This window comes from Cupressus sempervirens, chromosome 9, assembly GCF_028749045.1.
Source record: "Cupressus sempervirens isolate cs-2001-9-10 chromosome 9, ASM2874904v1, whole genome shotgun sequence".
Lineage (NCBI taxonomy): Eukaryota > Viridiplantae > Streptophyta > Pinopsida > Cupressales > Cupressaceae > Cupressus > Cupressus sempervirens.
In genome coordinates this window covers 683,377,050-683,386,037 of record NC_143126.1, presented here as the reverse complement: position 1 = coordinate 683,386,037, position 8,988 = coordinate 683,377,050, and positions in this window count along the sequence as shown.

The following is an 8,988-nucleotide window of genomic DNA, read 5'->3' as shown; positions in this document are numbered from 1 at the left end:
CAGAATTAGCAGAAGTAGTATGCAAACCAAAAGAGGACATCAGGGATTTTTTTAGTGGCAATTAGTCGCCAATTGGCCAATATGTCCCGATCGGGCTATAGAAATTGGCAAAAAAAAACACCATATACTAGTTGATCGGTTTGCCTAGATTTTATAAAATACTCATATAGTGGTCGAAACATTCGCCACTATTATTACGTAATTTCAGTTTGGTAGTCGGGTTCTTTGCCCATATTTCTCTTTAATGTTTACTCTTATTCACCACATAATTAATTGAGTGTCTCTTTCAATGATCATCATTCGCCAAATTCCCATTTTCCTGTGTGAAATTTTTATTTGTCCTAGGACCCAATTCGCCATGCATCACACATAATGGGGTCCCAAATTCCCACCCTATTCACCCACTCGATTACTTGAAATTATGCGAGCTTTGCCAAATATTAGTTCTTATCATATGTAACGATCGACCCATTCGCCAAAATGAAAACAGTTTATTTGTAGTTGTCTATTTAAGATATATGAGTTTCATTATTGAAACATGCTGAAAGAAGGAGCCTTCTTCATAGTATTGCGATCAGTAGAGAACCGGAACGACTACGACTACGAGTCCATAGTATTTTATTGTAGCCTTAATTTGATGGAGATGTCACAGTCAAATTTAAATAGGAAGAGGATTAGGACTAATGAAGGTGGAGATGTCCAAGAGAGGCCAACGAAATGCAAAAATATATCTTCATACTTTGGCGGGGGTAGACGCAACAGTGTTGGTCAAAGTAAGGAAAGTACATCATCAGAGGAGCCTATACAATCTCAACCTACACAGGAGTCCATTCAACAAATTGGGGAGCCTAATAAATCTGGTGACGGAGTTGCAGAATTTGATATCTCTAATGAAGATGACCTTGAAGAAGAATATCCAGTAAATAACCAATACTAGGATGAATCAATCGACTTTGATGATGATGATGGTGCAATTGACAGTAACACTAAAGGGAGAGGAAAATCAAAAGAAAAAACTGATCGTCACTAGGAGATGGCGAGGAGATTTAAATTTGATTGGGCAGCAAAGTATCCATTCATGTGATCAAGTTTCCACAATCCATCATAGTTTTGTGCATCAGTTTCTGGATTAGATTGTGTAACAATTTTTACCATCAACGTTTCGAATCACACTACGTGATCCATCATCAAGATTGACATCTCTTGCTCTCTCATCCTGATGATGGATCACGTAGTGTGATTCAAAACGTTGATGGTAAAAATTGTTACACAATCTAATCCAGAAACTGATGCACAAAAGTATCCATTCATTGAGCCCATGGACAATCCAATTGTAGGTGAGCCACCAGTAGAATGTAGATGTGCAAATTGTAGTTGGAAGTATAAAAAGGAAAAGCGGTTGCAGCTTAAACTAGACACCATAGAGAAACATGTTGGTAAGATTTACGAAACCTCAATTGTAGATGGTAAGGAAATAAAAGTGGTAAGATATAAAACAAAGGAGCAATGTCAACATAAAAGAAATGATGAAGAATATTATATGTTTTAGAAATTTCAGACGAAGCCTGGTGAAGTTCAAGGTTCTATTAATGCTATTTTAGCAAAAGCAAGTGAAGTAGAAGAATGTGGAAAAGCTGTTCACTTAAGTAATGTTTTCTATATTTTGAGCAGAGGGCATCCAATAAATGAATTTTTTTTATGCTTTCTGAAAGTTCCTAACTATCCTGTCAGTCATTGGTCGATAAATAGTGGATGGAAATGGGCAAGTTGTATTGCGCAAGTTGAAATAGAGGATGTACAAAGAAAAATAAAAGAGTCAACCTTTATCATTGTCCTTAGACAAAGTTACAAAAATAGATAATACGTCGTGGGTATGCATGCATGTTTATACTATACAGAATAATGTTCGCCAACCACATCTACTATCTATTTCTAAATTGAGAGACAATGCGACAACAAAAACTTTATTTCAGTTAGTAAAGAGAAATTTAATTGAATATGGAGCTATGGATGAATTGACAATAGCGAAGAAGTTGGTCTGTGTTGGAGCGGATGGAGCTTCTGTAATGCAAGGTCAAAGGAATGGTCTTTGCACAAAGATGCAGGCTGCTTGTTCACCATATGTTGTTGCCATTCACTATATGGCCCATAGGATGAATCTTGCTTTGAGAGTTGTGAAGAAGTTTCCTTCAGTAAACAAGGTTGAAGATTTAGTAAGAGAGTTGTATGCATATTTTTGTTGAAGTCCCAAGCATTTTAGAGAATTTCAGCACTTTGCTGATGGAATTACCGATAGAAACAAGCTTCTAAAAGATGTTGATACCAGATGGATCTCTTTGGATGGACCAGGGCATCGAGTATTTTTTGAATATCAATCTTTGATTGGATTGATGTACAAAAATCGAGACAATGCAGAAAATTAGAGATGTGGCGACCTACTTCGGAGGTTAAGCAATATAGAGACACTTTTGACTTTGGCATCTCTTCTTCCCATGCTAGAAGAAATGAGGTTAATTATGAAAAAATCCTAGCAAAGAGCCATATATATTGCAGAATATGCTCAGTTGCATAAAATGTCATGCCGAGCTCTCAATAGTCTCTATTGTACTAACCTAAATTTATCCAATGATAGATTTAATCACTGGAAAAAACTAATAAATTTGGATAATCTTGATAATTATTTAAAGATTGTTGAAAATGGAGGTTTATGTGTTTGTGTAAGGGGATTTCAGATACCAATGTACCACAGTGCCCCAGCGAAGCGAGCTACAAGAGTTACAAGGGAAGAGTTTACCAAGATCGTCGAGTCTATAGCATCTACTGCAAGGGACATAGCCTATAGAGTTTCCTCTAAAATAATATCATGATTCCCATATGATCAACTGCTTGAGGCCATGGAAATTGTGTTTCCTCAATATTGGTCCTTCAACAATAAGGAAGATTATCTTAGAAGGCTGTTGATTTTGATAAAGGAATTTTGCAAATCTATAGAATTCAATGGAGTGACTATCAACAGAATATTAGATGAGGTTCTTCTTAGATAGCAATCAGGCACCTTTGTAAGGACCATGAAGCATCAATATCAATTAATGCATAACCCATATGAAGAGGGCTCGACAACAAAGCTTGACAGAACTAAAACAGAGCACATTATTGCTTGAAGAAATTTCAGAGTACTTCAAGCTTACTGATCTATGTCAAACCATGATATTGGGTTCAATGGAGGATGAGAGAGTTTTCAGTACTTTGGGCTTCCTAAAATCAAAGCTAAGAAACAAACTAGACAAGAATTTGGAATCATGCTTGAGGGTATACACATCTAGGTATAATGTCAATACTTTTCCTTATAAAAAAGAAATGGAAATCTAGAAGAAAAGATGCAAAAGAAGAGGGGTGGGACTGGGCAACACCATTAACCAATCTCCTACAGTGACTCCAAGTGGGAAAAGTACAGTTGGTAGTGGCACTAGCCATGGGATTGGGAGTCATAGAAGCAAATGTCAGAGTGAACTTGAAGTTGAAGAGAACAATGAAGAGAACAATGAAGCAACTGGACTACCCGAATTGGATGATGATGACGACATAGAGATGAATTGGAAAATTTAGGAAATTTCTACTAAATTAGCAGTGGCAACCAATAGGTATTTTTTGAACTTATTAACTACTATATGATATCCTACCATTCAATGTTCATTTTAGAAAAGCAAGAAATTAGAATGTATTATGTTTCATCATTAAAATTTGAGAACAAAGAGTATTATTACTATAGAGTGTAGTTTATATCATGTCATCAATGATCATTCATATTTGAATTTGAAATTCCTGAATGAAATTTTGTTTTCTATTTTATTCATTTATTCAACATACATTGAATTGGAAAACATGAAAATTAGATAGAATCATAGATTCAATTCCACAATTAATAATTATTAATGGTTTTCATTTGCAATATTTAGCTAATATGGTACAATTCTTGTAAGCCAATGACCCTGAATTCCCTTTTATAGAAACAAGGGAGCAACAACAACTTTAGGTCGATTTGTCTAATGTGAAGTCTCAAAATCTAAATCAATAAGACATCTACAAGTCTACAAAATCTCTACAACTTTAGCTGTACATTTCTGCATTTGACAGGCCGGTTTAGTAAATTAGCAATTTTAGCATAGGCAATAGCATCTGGAAGACTGCAACATTGATCTTGTTCAAAAAAAAAAGTTCAAACTTGTTACTTTAAACTCAATTCTAGAGTCTAGACTTTAGTATGTAGGATAATATGAAAGATATTCATATATAGTAAAGATATAGAGATGATTGAAATTGAAAGTACTTTCACATACAAACTATAAGTTTCTGTAGTATGCTCCATTCTTCTTTGCTTGGAAGGGAAATTTTTTTGATGTTATGGTAAATGACCTGCATTCTCGTCAGCATTCCATACTTGGAAGAGCGAGTTTCAAGCAATGTTCCTTCCACTAGTGCATGCAAATTTGTGAATGTTTTGATGCACTTTGCAATGCCTTCATGAGTTCTATCTCGAGGAAGGTTTCCTAAATCAAAGGTTATTTGGTCCTCCAACTTTTGCTTGTAAACTTCTCTTCCAACGAAACCCGTTGTTGAGAAATTAGGTCCAGGACTCGATAAACCAAGAGATATCAATTTTGCTATTTTATTGTTCATCTTGGCGAGCTTTGGCCCAAATAAAGCAAGAACTTCTTCTGCTTCTATTAGTTTTTGACATTTATGAAATACAGAGGTCGCCTTTATTATTGAACCAATGCGGTCTTCAATTCCCTTGCTTGCCAAATGTCTGTCAGTAGTACTGTTGATTTCTTCCATAATCTGCTTTGTAATTTTTTGTCTCTGACCAAAAATTTTGTTCTCCTCAAGTTGCTCTTTCAGCTTCCCAAAAACATCTGTAAGAGCTTCGTAGAGTTTGAACCAATCACACAACCTATTAGCAGAAGTCTTTATTTGGCCCCAGAAGTATTTTTTTATTTGCTTTACTATATTATTTACATGGTCATTCAAGCCATTTTCATATTTTTTAATAGTATCATTTGCCTTCTTTAGGTCTTCTTTCATTTCTGAGTACTGGTGTTCACTATGTTTTCTTATTTGCTCTGCTATATTTTCCCACCCTTTTTCTTTCTCTTCCCACTCTTTTGTTTTTACCCTCTCATTTTCCAATTCTTTATTTAACTTATTGTTTACATTTGCAGCATTCTCCAAGTTTCTGTATAACTTTTTTGAAGAGTCTTTTTCATCCTGAAGTTTTTTTTCCATTTTTTCCAAATTTTCCCTCAGAGTTTTCAATTCTACGTCCATTTGTTCTTGCTGTTCAATTGCTTCTTTAGAGCCAGGGGATGATTTTTTTATATCCTTTTCTCTAAGTCTTTGCACCTGTTTACTGCTGCTTTCTCACTTGCCTTTACATTTGCCACGTTTTCCTTTAACGCATCTATTGTGCCCTAAAGCTTTCCTTTCTCTCTCTCCAACTTCATCACTAAATTATAGACCACTTGGTTGGTCATTTTGGACACATTTATCTTGTCCACATTTTTAATTTTGGATAAATCCATTTGGAGGGTGCTAACTTGAAATTCAAATGGATCTAACTGACTCTCTAGTGGATTGTTATCTCTAGATGGGGGCATAACAACCATGAATTCCATCATATCTTTATCTAGGTCATATGTGGGAAATAACCTATTGGTTGCAGGTTCTGCATCACGAGCTGCAACAATTGCTTCCATCTTCATTGTCTTACTATTTTGTCTATTCTTGTTTTTTGATTTTTTATAGTTAGTTACAAATTCATTGTAATGAAAATTAGGATTTTGTGAGACAATTGAATGTTTGAATGGTGAAATAGCAGTAGCACTTGCTCTGATGTACGAGCTTCCACCAATACCATGAGGATAACCAACACCTAGACCCATTAGTGGGGTTTGTGGATTTTTTTGAGGGTTTTGTCTTGAAGGATGGGCAATTTTTGGACTTACAGTCACCATTGGCATTGTTGTACTAGTAGTACTACTAATACTTGTCATAACCTTCTGCTTCTTTACACTTTCTTGATCCCAGGGACCAAATTTTTTTGCATCTACATACAATGTCCTTTTTGGACCACTAGTTGTAGTTGTACCCATGATATCTACAGCTGTGGGAGTGACAATTGATTCATATTGAATCTGAGTGCTTGGAAGTGGAACTGTAAATGAAGTAAGAAATAATTTAATTAACTGAGATGAATCCAATGTGATGGAATTGATTGAGTTGATGATTGATCTCCATGCCCAAGGCCTAGTTTCTGACCATGTTTTGGTGCTACAGTTGGTGGTTGAGGTGGTAACCAAACCCCTTCTCCACTGGGACCCAGACCACCAGAACCTTGGTAGCCCATTTTTTCTACAATTTTTGCCCCTTTGCTATATAGAATTTTGGTGGATGCATCAACTCCTCTATGAATTTGTGTACTGGATGAGGGATTCAAAGAATCCTGGTCATCATAATCATCATCAATATTATTGTGATGTGCTTCAGGTGGATGCCCCTTATTCCACAATTCATCAAACATTGTATCCTCTTCAACCTCATCACGATCTGCAGATGTCTTTGGCTCACCGAGATTCTTCCTCATTTCTCAAAATTGAGAAATTTTGCTTTGACTCCATCCGACATCTATACATTCATTCATTAGCTCTTTTGGAATAGGTTTTGTAGATGGTTTATCAGCTTTCTTGTAGAAATTGGATGATGTCATGCCCTGCACTTTTCCTTTTTGTTTGTGCAATGCCATTATTTGTGATGACAATTCTTGTATTGACATATTATTTTCAGCAGCATATTTCTCCATCTATTTTTTGACCTCCTCCCAGGAGTCCATGTTTTTAATTTTTTCAATCAAAGGCATACTTTCATGTTGATATTTTCTTGCAAAAGTCCCAATGCCCTTAAGCCTTGCTCCAATTATGTTCAGTGGATCATACTGCTAGTGACTGTCAACATCAAATGGAAAAATTAAAAAAAAGGCTTCTGCCACTTTGAATCCTCTTCTCTCAAATGCGAACCCTCCAAAGGATAATGGCAAGGAGGGAAATATCATTTTCTTTTGCTCACCATGAAAGAGTACATCTGTGCTCTCCATTTGTCATACATATTCCAATGCAAATACCCTCTCTGTTACATGTATTGGAAGTTTGTAGGGTTCTACCCATGAACCGTAAAACCTTAAGGCAATGTAATGAACCTTTTTGAGGGTCCATCATTTTTTCGACTTTCCTTTTAGCCACTCTTTCCATGCTTAGTATTTGTAACCCAATTCCTGCCTGTTCGTTTCCTGTATGTTCTCTGTTGTTGGTTCTTCCTTATCATTCCTCAATGCCCTTCGGTGGTGTATGTTTCATTTTTCCAATCTGCCTCCATTCCTTCTTACACACGCCTCTTAAATATGAGTATGGTGTGGCGTGACCCTTCAAGCATTTATATTTGATTAAGTTATAATGTGGATTGCGGTTTTAGACTTGCATACTAATTGTATAATCATATATATAAATTATTAATTAATAATGATATTAGTAACATCACTATAGTATATTTTCTTTATATATTATCTATAATATTCATTTCTCATTTTAAGTAATATGTTATCATAATATACATTATAAAATTGTTATTGTTATTTGATATTAGTTATAATTAATATTATATATCCCATAGGTTATTATATTATCATAAGTATTAATATGTTATGCAATATTATGTGTTATTACAACATATTAAAAATATAATATCATAGTGTATATATATTAATTCTTGTATCCTTATTATATTGATTAATTAATCAATTTATCATTATTAGTTATTAATATTACATAGATTAAATATATTATAATCTTTCATTATTATAATATTTATTTATATATGTAATATAATTACTATCGGCTAGGAATATATTGCATAATTCATTTATTCATTAACATAAATAATGTTTATATTTACTATTATTATGAATTATGACTAATATTTATTCATATAGTGTATCAATGTTATTTCTTTTGTGAGCAATCAATAATAGCATATGAACTATTATTATATTTCATCCAATTATAGGATTCCCTCTTAAAGTATGATATAAGAATAGGGTAATATATATGTATTAAGGTACATATATACAAAGGCATGATATTAATACGTTTAATATAATTACGTAATATTGAAGAATCATTCTAATCAATGAAATGATGACTTGTTTGATTTTGAATATCAACTTATTTAATATTAGAATGGAGGTCGATGAATAATAATCTACAAATGATGTGATAGATGTCCTTTCTCTTGGAGACAAGGATATATTAATATGTTAACTTAATGACAAATTATATCATTATTATTTATAATTAAATCTTATAAATATGGGGACATGACACGCAGTGTACTCTTCCATTAAGTACCAGTCAGCTAGTTGTAGTTCACTTCCGAGTTGAATGCAATTTCTACTAGTAACAGGCAATCTTGGCATTGGAGTGCCTGTAATTTTATGGTACATTGGTGCCAAAAAGAAGTCTACAAAATTGTTGTAGTTCCTTCTGTTATCAATCATCCTTATCTGAGGTGTCCACTCATATATTGGATTTTGGCCTTGAGTCTGACTACAAAGCTTGTTTGCCTCAAATAATGCATGATGCTTTGCTAGGAGAAGATAGCACAAGTAGGTTGTGAATCTAAATGTCTTCTCTAGAACATCTTTGAATCATTAGTAATTGATCTTGCATGCAACGAACAATGTGCTCAATAAAATGATATCTTACTGGTTCTTTTTAAAAATGAATATGATAAAGCATTTCAAGAATGTTGGAATCCACTTGTTTGTTACTATCCAATCCCAAACAAAATGCTAGCAAGGAAATACTGTCCTGTGCCCATGGCACAAAAAATTCAAAATCATAAGGAGGGATGTGATTTGGACTTAACCTACAACCGCTTGTT